The sequence below is a fragment of the Orcinus orca genome, chromosome 2 (assembly GCF_937001465.1).
Source record: "Orcinus orca chromosome 2, mOrcOrc1.1, whole genome shotgun sequence".
In the NCBI taxonomy this organism is placed as follows: Eukaryota; Metazoa; Chordata; class Mammalia; order Artiodactyla; family Delphinidae; genus Orcinus; species Orcinus orca.
The window spans coordinates 18288711-18305054 of NC_064560.1; the positions used below are offsets into that span (position 1 = coordinate 18288711).

Below are 16344 nucleotides of genomic sequence, written 5' to 3' on the forward strand. Positions count from 1 at the left end.
AATGTAAAACAGATAGCAAGTGGGAAGCAGCCGCATAGCACAGGGAGATCAGCTCGGTGCCTTGTGACCACCTAGAGGGGTGGGATAGGGAGGGTGGCAGGGAGATGCAAGAAGGAGGGGTTATGGGGATATATGTGTACGTATAGCTGATTCACTTTGTTATAGGGCAGCAACTAACACAACAATGTAAAGCAATTATAGTCCAATAAAGATGATAAAAAAAATATGCATTTGAAGACAAGGTCTGTCTGCAGGTGTTGGCTCAACCCTGCCTGAAACAGGATGGACCAGAGCGAAGACATGAACATCTCCTAGGAACAGGAGGTGGGTGGTGGTGACCAGCTTGCACAGCCTGCTGGGCGTGGAGGTTCACCATCCCACAAGAAGGGTAAGGCAGGTACCCCTACACTTTAGGAAACAGGCTTACAGAGAGGAAGTAAGTTAACAGGACCCAACAGCTCATAAGGAACAAAGCCAAGAACCAAACCTGGGTCCACAGTCTGACACTGAAAGCAGGTCCTGCTTCGTTGGCCCTCACCGTGCTGTGGCCTGAGTGTGGCTGCTTCAGCACCGCTGTTTGCTGAGAAGGATTTCTGCACCTGATTAAAAAGTACTTTTTCTGTCAAAGGCTTTGGGAAATCTTTTCACTTTTATTTTATTTTATTTTTGCAGTTTCTGCGGGGTGATGTCAACAGGCCCTGACAGCTACCCAGAAGCCTACATTTCCATCTTTGCCAGCTCTCCTGCCCTAAACTCACGCTCAGAAGAAGATACTGGGCCTTCTCGTGACCTAATGGGGTTGAGCTGTGGAGCCCTTCTCCCTGATTTTATTGCAAGGCAGCCAGCAAGACTAGTCAGTAATTACCTCAGGTACTTGCATAACATCTGCGTGTGCCTTGCAAACCTGGTCTGGAGCCATGCAGATACGTGCAGAATGAAGTCTTTACATGATGGGACCTGTTCCTGCCACCCCAAAGGGGACGATTGGAAGATAACTGAATGGGCCAAGCCAGGGTTTTCTTTGGTAATCACACAGGGACCCAGGCCTCAGAGAGTTAGAGCCTAAAGATCTTAAAAGACCTTTACATTTGCACATCAAACACTGTTTACATGTTGAAACATTTGGAATAAATCTACAGACAGAGCACCACATTTCACTGTGTTTCTAGAGGCAAACGTGGATATGAACCATGACGGTGTAAAACTAAAAGTCCCCTGATAAAAACCAAGAGAGGAAGAGGGGTGGTGGGAGGGGAGAGACAGCTGGAGAAAAGCCTGTGGTCCTTCACGAAGCCTTTACGCTGCTGGAACTTTTTAACCAGATGCATGTACCACTGTGGCCATTTTAAGTACTTTATTAAAGAAGAGAAACAAATCATTTATATCCACCCAGCATCCCATGGCAAGGGACCGAAGACAACCTTGGCCTCCGGAGTCTGGGGACCGCATGTCAAGACATCCCCTGATGTGAAGTGCTTCGTGTTTCTTGAAGATGGTTGCTATACAACACCCATGATGCTTTCTCTTACGCCTTTCATTTCACTTTGAAGTCACCGGTTCTTAACCGCCTGTTTCAGAAAGTTTTAAGGAATGAGCACAAACATTCAACGAGAAGCGCTCTGAAGGCAATCAGCTCTCATAGTCCCAGCTGGCAGGAGCCAAACACAAAGACCCCTTGCTTTCCGGTAACCAGCGCCCACCAGGAACTGGGAGGCAGTAGGCTTAGCACACTCAGCGCTCTGGGCTTTCTGGCCTTCGAGGAAGAAGCCGCCAGGGTTAATTCCTGCACCGGAGCAAGTAGGTGCAGGCAGGCCCAGGCTGACCCCTCGCCAAAGGTCAGGCAGCCCCTGGCTCCTCCTGCCTCTTTGTCAGAAGGAATATCTTTTTGTGACTTGATGTGATTTTTAAATCTGTTCTGTAGAAGGTTTTTCCTGGAAGAGCGTACTCTGAAGCAAAAATTGTCAGCGGTCTCTGCAGGAGCCCTCAGAACATGGAGTTCCAGTAACAGTTCTTGACTGCACTGTAAGTGTCAGACTCCCTCCTGGGGTTAGAGCAGGCTTGGCGGAGGATGTAGGGCCCAAGGCCAGGCTGGCTGTGACCCACATCGCGGGCAAGTGCTCTCAGCGGGCCCACGCCGACCCTGGCCAGACACTGGAACCACTGCTTTTCTGGGTAACTTTGCTTTTTTCCTAACGGTAAGTCCCAAGGAGACCACTGGGACTGTTTGAACCCCATGTATTGTTTCTCCGAGGATTATTCCAACCTCAGAAGAATGAAAACTCCCCACATTCCCAAGGGAAGCTTTTCAGGTACCAGGTGGATGGCACCTTCCTTCCTACTAGCCCAGGAAGATGAGCTAAGAGGTTGCTGCAATAATCCGACAGCCTGAACCCTGTTGGTGATGAGTGGCAGATAAAGTCTGGATGTATTTTGAAGACAGAATTTGCTGACAGATCTCTGTGTCTCTTCCTCTTCTTATAAGGACACCAGTTCTATGGGATCAGGGCTCCACCTTTACAACCTCATTTAACCTTAATTCGCCGTAGGGCCCTCTCTCTAATACAGTCACATGGGGGCTTAGGGCTTCAACATATGAATCTGGGGGACACAATTCAGTCCCAAGCAGCAACCAAAAGCATGAAGTTGTCATTTACTGAAATAAGAAGCCATACGAGCAGCAAGTTTTGGGGGAAAGAGCAAGAGTTGGAGGCTTGATTCTGAGATTATGCTCTTTCTATTTTTAAAATGTTAACATGTCCTTTGTTTTGTGAAATGAAGGTGATTCTAAATAGTAAAGTTTTTTTTTTCTTTTAACATCCTTCCTGGACAAAATGAAGTTGGTATTCCTATGTCAAAAAAAAGAAAGAGTTGGAGGCTTGAGATGCCTGTTCCCCTGGGGTGTTGGACATAAACTTGGAGTTAAGGGAGCTGGTCTGGGCTGGAGATCTGAATATGGGAGACCTCACCCTACCGGTGGCCAGGAGACTAATGAGATCACCAGAAGTGAAGAGGACCCATGATACCCCAAGCACCGCAATGGGCAGAGTTTGGGGGTGAGGAAGAACGGCACAGGAGACTCCAAAGCAGCAGTCAGGGACAGAGGAGAAAACCAAGGGAGTGTGGTGTTCCCCAAGCCAGCTGAAAGCAATCGTGTAATGAGGAGGAAGTGGTCAAATGTGACAAGAGCCGCAAATTGGTCAAGAAAGAGGAAGACTAAGAATTGCGGGTTGATGTAGCCCCACGAAGGTCACTAGGGACCCTGATATTGGTAGCCTTCGTGGAGTGAAGCCTGATGGAGCAAGTGCAAGAGAGAACAAGAGAAAGCACAGGAGGATGGTGTAAGAGGCAGCCTGGAGTCCTGCTGTGGACGGAGGAGAGATGGCGGGACCTTCCCTGGAGTCAGGAGTGGATGGAGGACAGAGGGTTCAGTAACTGAAGGGGCGTGGGGGTCAAAGAGGGATTCTTTTCTGGGGGACGTCATTAATGTGGCATTTGTATGTTGAGGAGAGGGAGGAAGGATGACAATAACCTACAGTTTTTCCTCTCTCACTAGGTGATTACTGATTAAACCTTCTCTTCCTGATTGAACACCAGAAGCTGTGTCAGCCTCCCCTCCCATGACTGGGCTTTTGCTCAAAACCGAACTTTGCCACTTAGGCTCCGTCTGGCTCACCGCATCCCGCCACCCCATTCCTCCGCTTCTTCTGCACGATGCTGACCTTCACAAGCGCTAAGGGCCAGACTCTACAGATACTCGCTGAGTTAATCCTCAGAACAACCCTGTGAGAATGATGAAGGATGCCCTTAAGTTACAGGTGGGGAAGCTGAGAACAGAGTTGAGGTCTTTGTCTAAGTTCTGGAAGGAGGAGTGGGGACTCAGCCCAAGAAGGCAATTTCTGAAGCTAATGGTTTTAGTCTTTACTGACTCAGGGAGAAGAAACAGCCTTATTGTTCAGACCCTCCTCTCTCCAAATACTATTGGCTTCCAGCCCCTGCTGAACCCATATCAGAGCATCTTACTGTCTCCCAACAGTATCTGGACATGAGTGTTATGTGCCTCCATGACCACCGTCCATTCGGACATGGCCTTGTTGCTTATCCTACTTTGGGAAAGAAGTGTGAATCACACCCATCCAAGTCCTTTCCATTGTACACTCTTCACTGGGTTGTGTGAATGAGTAAAACAGAACTGAGTTTTCCCTTCTGATCCAGTAACACTTACATCTTGCTTCTGATACAAAATATAGAGTTATTAAAATTTCACTACATGCCAGAAAATGTTTTAAGGGTCTTTCATTCAGGGAAAATCATGGTCAAACACGACAGAGGCAACTTGAATGGAGCTTCCCCGCCAGGCACAAACCCTGCCCCGACCCCACCTGACTGCACAGCCTCCAGGGGCCCTTTCCTTCCCGCCAAGTGCACTTGCTTGGAAGTGGCCACCAAAGGTTAGGGCTCGGGTGCAGCATCATCAGTCAGCATATAGGAAAGAAGGATTCAGGAGATGACGCTGCAAGTGTCACTGTCTTTGACTTGAGTCCTTTTCCTCTGCCATTACTTCCACCTTTTATTCTTTGTGGTTTGCAATGTTGCTCTTTCTTGCTCAGGTGTCCCCATGATTTGACAGATGAGGACTCTGAGGCCCAGGCAGGCTCTGTCACTTGCTCAGTCACAGATCCAGCCGGTGGCAGACTTTGCCTAGATCCAGGCTCCTGTCTTCAGAGCTTGATCTGATGTCCCAAACCCAAATAAACTCGATGGAGCTGGCCGACGGACTCTGGGGGAGCTTAGAGGCTGTGCGTGTAGCTGGAGTCCCGTCCAGCTCACTGAGGGGGACTCTGTGTCATATATGTATGGTTTGACATGTTCATTTATACATGGGAGAGCGAGAGAGAACCATCTATCGAATGTCTATCACGTGACATAATCTCAGGTGCTTTGCCCGTGTTTTCTCGATTTTTACCCAAGCTCATTTCCATCTTGCACAGGAGAAGCTGAAGCTCAGAGGTTAAGTAATAAGGTCAAGATCACACATTAATGAGGGGAGAAGCTGAGAATGGGAGCTGGGTTCCTCTCATTCCAAGCCTGTGTTGCTTCCATATGTGACGCTGGCCCCCGAAATCCAAATTCACAGAGGACTGGCTGTGGCACTGCAGAGCGTTAACGCATTCACTCCTGTGTAACATGAGCATACTTGTTTCACCCAGTCAGCACTGTTTCTCCCCAGTGGGAAAACGCACTACAAAATGCAAAGGAAGGTAAGAACGCTACTTACTGGATACAAAGACAGAACAAAGAAGACCCAATATCCTTAAAGTATCCCCTTTTCAGGTCCTTATGGCCATGGCTGTCTGGCTGCAGCCGGAGGACCGAGTCAGCCTGCTGGTGCAGCCGCTTCTGACATATCTCTGGAGTTGCCCAGCAAACCCGTATCCTGACTTCTCCTTGTGACCATATTTTCTCAGTTGTGATTCACTCTCCCTCACCCAGTTACAGTTTAAACATGGCACAACTCATGGCTTGTTTGGCATGGGGTACATTTTAGGTTGCCTGCTTCTTATGGAATCTGGGGAGCCTCCTTGCCCCTCTCCAGACAACAGCTAGGAAGCACTGTCTCTGGGAAATGGTGAGCTTTTAAAATCTCATCTACAGTAAGTGCATCAGGTAAATCTCACTGACTTTAGACCTTGCTCGGCTGGCTTCCCAGAGCCAAGGGGAATTCTAATTCCCTTCGTCTTGTAGTAGCCACTGTTTACCACTAAAAACCATTGGTTTTGCTTTCTTGGTTGACGTTTAATGATAGCATGTGCTCATATTAAATCTAACAGTATAAAAGGGCATTTTGTGAAAAGAAACTCTCCTGCCCCCTGACCTCCTGACCTCTGATCCTCAGTTGACTCTACCCAGAGGCAATGGGTCTTTCCCACTGTTGGTACATATTTACACGCAGTTCTTTAAATTAAGAGTAACAGTGTGTGTTTCAAAGAATGGTCATGTGTGTCTAGATTACCGTAGACATTTAAGAAAGGTTAACTGCATTTCAGATCTAAGCCCTGGCTCTGCTTCTGCCACCCAGCTCCTGACATGGCCTCTGTTAACCTGGACAGCAGGCAGAGCTCAGATCCATTTGGCTCCCCGATGGCAGATAAATCTAGCAAAGGACTTAGTAGTACAGGAAGAAGTTGAATTCATGGACAAAACTGTGATTTTGGATTAAGTTAGGATATTAGGATCTAGAGCTGCTTTGTTCATACAAGAACTCCTGGCACACGTGGCTACTTATATTTAAATTCTTAAAAATTTAATAAAATTAAGCGTTCGGTTCCTCGGTTACATTAGCCTCATTTCAGGCGCTCACTAGGCACATGTGGCTATGGCCGCCACCTTGGACGGACCAGATCTAGAGCACTTCCCTCACTGCAGAAGGTTCTATTAGACAGACTGTTCTAGAGGGCCCTGCAGCTTTTCCTTTATCACTGTCCCCTGCGGAGACGGCTCAGGACCCATCCTGAGCAGCTAATGGCTTCTGATTCTCTACACCTGTTTCACCTCCAGCTGCCAAGCCACCCTTTCCTCTGCCTAGAACATTCCACCCACTCCGACCCCACACTGTTTGCCTAACTAACTCCAGTAAGGTCCCAACTTAGGAGTTATTTCATCCAGCAAAGCATCCCTAACGCCCAAAGTCTCGATTACAGCTGCTCTTCTGGCTGCCCTGTACTTCGCCCCTATCGCAGTATCATACCACTACGTATTATTATTATCTGCTTGTTTGTCAGTATCTCTCATTTATCCATTCACTCATTCATTAATTGAACACTTAGTTATTAAGCTCCAGGCACTGTGTTAAGCATGGGGATTCTCTGACGACAGACATAGCCCTTGTCACAGAGCAAGTGCACTGTGTGAGGCCGGAGGCTCGGTCTTGCCCACAGCTTATTCTAATCTAGGTGCCTAGCCCATAGCAGGTGCTCAGTCCATTGCTGCTCATGGGATGAATGGGAAGTTCTTCAGGAATGGGCCCTTATGACTCTTCCATCTGGGTTTGGACTGGGACACAGACAATGGGCAGTAAAATGAAGCCATCAAGACCTATGGTTACCATAGTGAGTTGAATAGTGGTCCCCCAAAATTCGTGTCCACCCAGAACCTCAGAATGTGACCTTATTTGGAAACAGAGTCTTTGCAGATGCAATTAGTTAAGATGGGCCCCAAATTCAATGTCCTTATAAAAAGAGAAGATGCACAGAGAAGGCCATATGAAGATGGAGGCAGAGACTGGAGTGATGCAGCTGCAGGCCAAAGAACACCAAGGATTTCCTAGAGCCCCCAGTACTGGAAGAGGTAAGAAAGGATCCTCCCCCAGAGCCCTGCGGGAGCATGGTCTTGCTGACACCTTGATTTTGGACTTCTAGACTGCAGAATTGTGAGAGAACAAACTTCTGTGGTTTTAAGCCACCAAGACTGTGGTAATTTTTTTTAATGGCAGCCCCAGGAAACTAATACAGCCACCAAAAGTTTTCATGATTGCACCCATACTGTGGAATGGTATGCCCTGGTTGAAAAGAATGAGATGGATCAAATATACTGCTAGGAACACCCTCCTGATGCAGTGTTTTTGTTTTGAGTATGTAAGCTACAGCCCTATGTACATAAGAAAAAGAAAAAAAAATACCATGTGTATGTTTAATGTGGATTGTGTGTGCACTCACACTTAATGGACAGGAAAACCTCCAGAAAGGTGCACCAAACCTTTCAACAGTGCTTACAACAGTGTCCCATGTGGACAGTGGGAGTGGAGGGCAAGAAATATAAAGAAGGATTTCACTTTTTACTCCATATACAACAGCATTATTTTGATTTTTTTAAGCAATAATCTTGTATTTCTTTTGTGATTTTAAACCATAAAACCATTGAAAAGCATTTTGATTCGTGGAAGGTCACAGTTCATCTCACCTGTAGGGCAGCACATTCCTAAGGGGCCTGTGTCTGTCTCATCTACTCTAATGGCCAGGAGCCTGGTCCGGGAAAAACGCTTGGAGCCCCTGATGCGGCACATTTCTCCGTTGTTTGAACCAGTTAGCTTATCCCTGGGTGTAGAGTAGGAACAGGACAAACACAAGAAGGCTAAAGCACATCACCATTCCTGCAATCGCTCCACAAGGAAACCCCTCCAGATCAGACTCGCATCTTTGCCTAGAGGGACCTGAGCCTACAGAGGGAGGGTGACCCCGCCCACCAAGGCCCCGCCCCTCCCAATACAGGCTCCACCTAGGGCCCCACCCCTTCCTAGGCCCCACCCAACCCGGGTGGGGACTTCAGGTCCCGCCTACCCTGCCCCACCTCGGGCTCCGCCCAAGTTGAGGCCACGCCCCTCTGAGTTCAGGCCCTACCCAGGACACACCCTTTCCAGCCCAGGCTCCACCTCTCCCCAGGCCCTGAGCCTTCCAGGCTCCTCCTTATCCTGCCGCGGTCCCGCCCCCCAGGTCCAGGCCTGTCTGGAGATGGAAGCTCCTGGATCAGACAACCTGTGGCCTGGTGGACACTGGGAAGCAGGACAGGGACTTCCGCCCTCTGGAAAGAGAGCCGGGCAGGCCTGCGATGGGCCGAGGGCTGGACCCACGGCCTGCGCTAATGCTTTAGCGACTTCAGAACAGAGGCCGTGCCCGTGCGCCCTGGTGAGACCCACCTAATAAAGGCCCAGTGGCGGTCCCTGCCAGGCCTCCCGGCTGCAAGCAGGGAGAAGCAGCAGAAAGACGTTGCGTTGTAGCAGAAGTTACACATGTGGACAAGCCTACACTTCGGAAACCGCAGATGTGCGCAGTACAAACTGGGTGTCCCCTCTTTCACTGTGTGCATTTCCAGACCCTGCACTTTCCTGACTGCAGTGGGGAGAAAAGAAGGTGACAGTCTGTGCACTACAGTCACAGATTCTGCGGGACCTGTTTTCCTCACCCACGGTCTCCGAGGCCTCGTGTCTGAGTAGCCGTAGGCTTCAAGGCCCAAGGCTGTTCCCTTCCTCATTTGTGTGGGAGTGGTTCATGTGTTTGGTAGGAAAGCTGCCAGCCCCGAATGCTCCCGGGGAAGGCTGAAGACCCGCTGGTCCAGACTAATGGTCGGCATTCATTCGCATTAACTTCCGGGGGGATAGATCAGAAAGATCCGGGAAAATCCTTCAAACAAAAACTGCTGTGCTCATCTTTGTCACCAGGTGCCCAGAGCTTTTGCTATTTGTCTGGTAGGTGACTGCTGTTCTAAGGCGTTCCTTCTCTGAACTGAGCCTCAGCTGACAGCCAGTCAGCTCTCCTCAGGGAACACAGGCAGGTTGACCCAGGGACCACCACGCAGCCTCCCGCCCCATCCTGACCGATGCAGACGCTGAAGTTCCATTCTGAAGGGCATTAAAGGAAAACTGCACTGTGAACGTCAGGCATGCCATCAACAAGCCATTGCTCTAATATGCATTCTCATGCTTCCAGCTTTAACTCATTCGCTAAGGCATTTCCATACTATTTCTCACCATTTAGGATTTCACTAACCAAGTGAACAATCAAGGCTTGCTTCCCCCAGGTGGGAGTCATCACAAACTTCAATAACTGTCCCTCCAGCCCATTAACCTCCTGGTGGACCATGCCACCAGAAGGAAGATATTTGGGGGCGAGCTGGCCTTCCTCAGACCCTTCCAACTGCACAAGACTACATGAGTGGTCTGCTCACGAGGTCAGCCCTGCCCGCAAACCTGGAAAAGCACATACATAAGAATAAATTACTCGTGTTAGAAACATGTTTTAATTTACCATCACACTCAAATTGTTTTTCAGGATAATTAAAGGTGCTAAAAAGGAAAAGAAAAACAGGCACCCATGAATCCATCTATAAGACAGCAGACTCAGCTCAAAGGAGGCTGGGCTCTGGTCCTTCTCCAGGTAAGACGTGACTGAGCCATAGCCCAGTGCAGGGAGGATGGGCTGCAGCCCCACAGGCCTTCACCAGAGCGACCATGTGATACTGCTCCGTTAGGTAGATTGAGGCATCACACTGATGCCTCCAACAGGTGTTTATCAAGTGCCTCTGGACGCTTGAAATAAACAGGTATTTATCAAGTTGGGGATGCATCAGTGAACAGAACAAAGAAAGATCCCTGCCTTCCAGAATATACATTCCAGTTTAGGGAGAAAACAGACAATAACCGTAATAAATAGGCAAGTTCTACGGTTTGCTAAGGGTGATAGATAAGGGCTACGGAAAGAGGAGGAGGAGAGTGGCATGGGGAGATCAGCACTGTTTGGGGGAACGGGTTTGTGACAGGACGGTTTCCCATCCTAAATGGGAGTATTCACACCAGGCTTCAATAAGAAGGCGAGATTTAGATCGATACTTGAAGGAGGTGAAGGAACCAGCCAAGTGACTATCCGGAAAGGGAGAGCAAAGGCCTGGAGGCAGGGTGGAGAGGGCAGCGTGGCTGGTGCAGAGTGTGGAGCTGGGGGCAAGGAGTGTGGGCCTGGGGACTTTGACTCTCCCTCTGAGTGAGGTGGGCCATGGCAGGGCTGGGACAGGACAGTGACAAGATCTGACTCATGCTCTAAAAGGGACACTCTGCCTGCTGGGCAGAAAACAGACTGAAAGAGGACCAAGGCCGGAGCAGGAGGACCAGACAGGAGGACGGTGCCCGAATATGGGGCCTCACTCCAGGATGGCAGGGGAAGCTGTGAGCCCTGGGAAGATTCTGGATATATTCCACAGGTTGACTCAAAAGCACTGTCTGGTGGATTTGGATGTAGAATGTGAGAGGAATCAAAAATGATTCTGAAAGTTTGGCCTCAGCAAGTAGAAGTATGCGGTTGCCATCCATTTAGGCTAGAAATTATTCATGCAGCATTGTCTATATTCTGTAATAAACAAAGGATGCAGTTCTCCTAAAGATACTTATAACCCGAATCTGCCTGAATCATCATAAAACAGTATATAAAGTATGAACAAATATCACTGACTGACGTGTAGCAAACTGCCAGGACTTTAGAGAAATCGAAATCTGGAGACGATGCCTGACGATTGAAAGTGTATACTAAGAATATGTGGTGCATGACTTTTTATGAAGTAAATTTCCTTGCACCCAAACCTAGTCATGGAAGCTACTAAATGAACGGGAAATAAAACATTAAGAACGTTCTCCAGGCTTTAAAGCTACATATAAACAGTGACAACTATCTACATCTTTTGACCTGATTTTTATAATGTATCCCATTTCCCAAGTGAAAATAGACATTTGCTTTTTATGACAACTGCAGAAAATAAAGTAGATCCCAGACTGACCCTTTTGTAATTGTCTGTGTCAGTGTGAATACAGAAGGACAGTCATTTTCTATCATGTATATTATATCCTGGGGAATGACAATTCCTTTTTGTTGCTTAGACCTAACTACCCATGGTAAAAATACTGAAATAAGTTAAAAAGTATATAGCCAGGGGCTTCCCTGGTGGCGCAGTGGTTGAGAGTCCGCCTGCCGATGCAGGGGACATGGGTTCGTGCCCCAGTCTGGGAGGATCCCACATGCCGTGGAGCGGCTAGGCCCATGAGCCATGGCCGCTGAGCCTGCGCGTCCGGAGCCTGTGCTCCGCAACGGGAGAGACCACAACAGTGAGAGGCCCGTGTACCGAAAAAAAAAAAAAGTATATAGCCAGGTATGGTCAATTTAAAGAGGAAATAAAGTTTTTTCTGAAATATGTTTTTCTACCCTAAAGATGTTTTAATTCTATCTTTCAGAGTGAAATATAAAATAATACAACAGTCAGTCCCTGAATTGATAAAGTGAACCTTGATGTACTTATGCAGCGTTAGTTGTGACTCCCTAAAATACAAATAAACTGCGAAATTACAGTAGCGTGTGGGTTTATGTGTTGGTCATCTACAGCTAATATGATTGCCAAAATTATTAATCTGCCACATTGTTTCACGTATGGACTGGAAAACTGTATTCAGTACAGTTGTACACAGTGCATGTGAATGTCATTCACAACACACATATAATGTGCATTTTTATGTTTTTAACTTTAGTTCATTATTTAAACACTCAGTGTACCTGCTGGGCTAGATTTCTGGAGACAGATACCCCAATCCCACTAATTACAGCCTAATTCTTTCTGGCTGGTCTTATCAGCCTTTGGAGCTCTTTCTCTGCCCTTGGCCATTTTCTCAATGAGTTGTCCCTGTCCAGAGAGGGGCCCTGAGCCATCCTGCCCACGAGGCATCAAAACCACAAGCAGATAGCACGTCAGCCCCTCAGGGGGGAGTGAACAGGTGGACCGGCGCTAAACATGGTGAGGCCAGAGGTAGGAGTGGAGGCGGAAGCTCTGCTTGCTTCAGCAGAAGGCCTCCTGAACCTCTTCGAATTGTGTTTCCGTGACACATAATGTTTCTCAGTTTTTGTCTCATATTTATTTTCTTTAAAACCAAGTTTGCCCTCTGTTCTTCACTTTCCATGGTGTTGCTTTAAAATAAACATCAACCTGTTAGGATGCAGGCAGCCCCACATAAGCAGACCCTAGTTTCTCTGAACACAACTCAGTTCTAGGAACTCAACCGAGAGGCAGCTCTGCAGGCTGGCAGGGGAGTAAGCTCTGGAAGAAATGGACCCAGATTTCAGCCAGGGCTTTGCTGCTCATGAGCTCATTGCTAACCTGGCCAGCGGCTCACGCCGCTGCCCCAGAACTTCCAGCCTTGCTCAGCCCAGTGGGAAAGCCAGCCTGAAGCTGCCTGCCCTTCCTTCTCTTTGACCATGACCCCGGGCCCCGCAGAGCCCTGTTTGCCTGGCCCAAGCAATGCCACTGCCGCCCAGGCCTGGGCCACCAGCTTTTTCCAAACAGCACCTCCACCAGCCGCTGACAGACTGAAACTTCACAGATGAGCTACATAGCGATAGCTTCGTGCCAGAGGAAGGGCCCGTCTCCGTTCCTACCTCTAGTGCAATGTGGAGGCTAGAACAGTCATCTTTTGTATTAATTCACACGTTTAGTCACTAACCCAGGAATCAGAAAGTGCTCTCAAAGCCGCAAAGCGTTACCCAAATACAAAGTGGTATTTTGATTGCTGTGGCCGGTCTGTTGGAATCAGACTGTTGTTAGATTTCTCAATCTCTTTCCCTCTGAAAGTGTGTGCTTGTAACAAGTACAAGGTGTGAGCTTAGTTTAAAGTGCAGGGACTTAAAATCATTTTATTTTTGGAATTTCACGATCGCCCTTGGAATAAAGACACTTGGGGGTGTCCTAAAACCGGGGCTGGGAATCATTGACTTAACCACTTGGAAAGTCGCATAAACAGGGTGGACTTGAAAATCTACTTTGGATTTTTTTCACAGCTCTCTATCTGTAAGCTGCCCACCGTTGTCACTCTTGTGTTGATTTTTGCTTTGGGGTCTGGGAAGTAGAGGTAGGTAGGAGTAAAGGGGAGAGAACGCAGGGAGTTCAATACACATTATTCTCCCCTTTAGTCAGGGTCTCTGGGCAGCTTGACGAGGAGGACCCTGCTGACACCTTTCCCTCTGAGCATCCAGAGGTGCCCATGGGCGCAATGAGACTATTTTTTTCAACACTCAGAACTGTAATTGCCCAACTCCCCAGGGCAAAGCCTGACCGCCCCCCCCCCTCCCCGCCCCACGGCCCAGCCACGGTGAGTAATCAACCCAGCAGCGTGTGCAGGAGGCAGGGAAGGAGGCACATGTGCGCTCACACTCGGGTCTCCTGTTAGTGTGCTTCTTCCCAGCTCTCTCTTGAAAAAAAAAAAAAAAACCCATCTTTTTTTAGATTTCACATGTGGGTCCCCCAGGCGTTCCCTGGTCAGGCCTCATCCCTGCGTGTTTCTCCTCTTCTCAGCCCCGTCCCGCTCCCAGGGTAGTGCGTGAGGGGGTCCCCGGCCGCATTCCCTAGATGGTGGACGGTGGCGGGCAGTACCTGGGAGCTGGCGTCTCTCTGCCATGTGTGTCAGTTAATCCAGGCCTGCGACAGGCCCCAGAGGTCTGCATCCGCGTCCCTGGCCTCACGCGGGACCCGCTCTGCACTGGGTCCCTGCAAGCGGGAAGAGGCCCGCTCCCCGCCTCTCCCAGCAGCCTTCTTTCGTTTCCGGGACGTTGGAGCGTGGGGCGGGGCCTAGGCGGGGCGACGTCCAAGCGTGGGGTGGGGCCTCTGCTTAGGACCTGCGCAGAAGGGGAGAGGCCGCACGTGGAAAGGAGGGCTGCTGCAGCATGGAGTTCCGGAGTTTGGAGTTCAGCAGAAGGTGCTAACGGATAACTTTGCTGATGTCCAGGTGTCTGTAGTTGATTGCCCTGATTTGACTAAGGAGCCACTTACCTTTCCCGTAAAAGGTATCTGTGGGAAAACTAGAATTGCAGAAGTAGGAGGTGTGCCTTACTTATTGCCTCTTATAAATAAAAAAAAGTTTATGATCTAAATAAAATCTTAAAAGAAATCCAGCTTCCTGGAGCTTTTGTTTTTGGAGCAGGAGCAGGCCCATTTCAGACTCTTGGATTCAATTCTGAGTTTATGCCAGTTGTTCAAACAGGAAGTGAACACAAACCTCCTGTGAATGGAAGTTACCTTGCTCCTGTTAACTCGGCAGAGGGAGGGTGCCTACTAGAGAAATACAGTGAGAAATATTATGATTTGGGGTGTGCATTACTGGCTAATCTTTTTGCCAGTGAAGGCCAACCTGGAAAGGTCACTGAGGTGAAAGCCAAAAGAAGAACTGGAAAACTTAAGTTTGTGACTTGTATGAGACAGACTCTTTTTTTTTTTTCGGTACACAGGCTTCTCACTGTTGTGGCCTCTCCCGTTGTGGAGCACAGGCTCAACGGCCATGGCTCACGGGCCTAGCCGCTCCACGACATGTGGGATCTTCCCGGACCGGGGCATGAACCCGTGTCCCCTGCATCGGCAGGCGGACTCTCAACCATTGCGCCACCAGGGAAGCCCAAGACAAACTCTTGAAAAACATTATTGAGATAAGCCTGTAGGAATGGTAGGTACTTTCATGATTCAGAAGAGAAAAGTGAAGATTCACATTATGCCAGCAGAATTTTCTTCCTGCCCATTGAACTCTGATGAAGGCTTGAATAAATGGTTACATTTTTGAGATGAAGCCTCCTTTGGTTTGCCAGTTTTTATCTCCAGAGACCCAGGGTTTGATTTGTGGTTGGAGCACACTCATTGTTTCAGTCATCATGAAGAAGGTGGGCACTACCATTATGACACCACCCCAGACACAGTGGAATATCTTGGATACTTCTTACCTGCAGAGTTTCTCTATTGCATTGATCAACCAACAGAGACCCATTCATTTGGGCGAGATTAAATCAACTGATACTCGTTTGACTGATTAACTCATTAATTGATACTAATATAAAGCCTAATAGAAGTGATCTCACTACTTAAGGCCCATTTTTCTTGGCCTTTGAAATGAAAGGTATGTCGACACTGTGCTCTGTATTACTTCACAGATCTATCTGAAAGGGATTATTGGGAACAAAGACACATGATGGAGATGTTCTTCATTCTTTTTATTCTAAAAATCAGTCTTATGTTTATAATTAAATATAAACAGGATTAAGAATCAAGTGATTATTCCTACTAGCTAATGGCAATAATTTACATTTGTATAATAGTATTCAGTTTTTCAAATTAGTCTTACAACTGCTAAGTGGATGTTTCTGGGTATTAGAAAAATCAGTGTTGGAAATGTTGATAGTTAAATCTTTCTACTGAATTTTTGAAATCCATTTTAGAAGTCAAAGTACACTTTTTTCATGGAATAAGGTGGTCAGAGGGAGCAACTTTACTCCTTCTGGTGATGTTGAAGCATACTCAGAAGTCTGCAATTTGCCTTTAACAAATATTAGCAACCAGACGGTTAGCCATGATTCCTCCTTTGTTTGGACTGTCAGTTGGAAGCAGTTTCTGCCTTGTTGGTTATTTGCAAGAAGAGAATTGAAAAGAAACAGCATCAAAATACAACCTCGAGGTTAGTATACTCTATAAATGAGACTATTGCTAAATATGACTACTGTCCTTCATGAAATATAAAATTATACCTTTACCGATTGTAATGGTTGAAATTTTCTTCAATGTTTTTCTATAATAATCATTAGCCCAAAACAACTCTCTAGTCTTGTAATGCCAACACTGTTCAGATTTAGGAGCTTTTTAGTACTAAGTATATAATAAATTGTCACGAAATATTTTTTGTCTTTGGATGTTAACTATAACATGTCCTGTGAGTATAAATTCCTAAATATTATTTTAAAATAAACACTAGTTTGTACCAAAAGAAATGAATAAAAATTTTACATTCATTAA

The 16344-nt window shown here is 47.5% G+C and overlaps 1 pseudogene; it reads left to right on the forward strand.

Moving 5' to 3' along the window:
• The first annotated feature begins 7265 nt into the window (after positions 1-7265).
• Positions 7266-15710, forward strand: LOC101285714 (ester hydrolase C11orf54 homolog; annotated as a pseudogene).
• Positions 15711-16344: the final 634 nt, after the last annotated feature.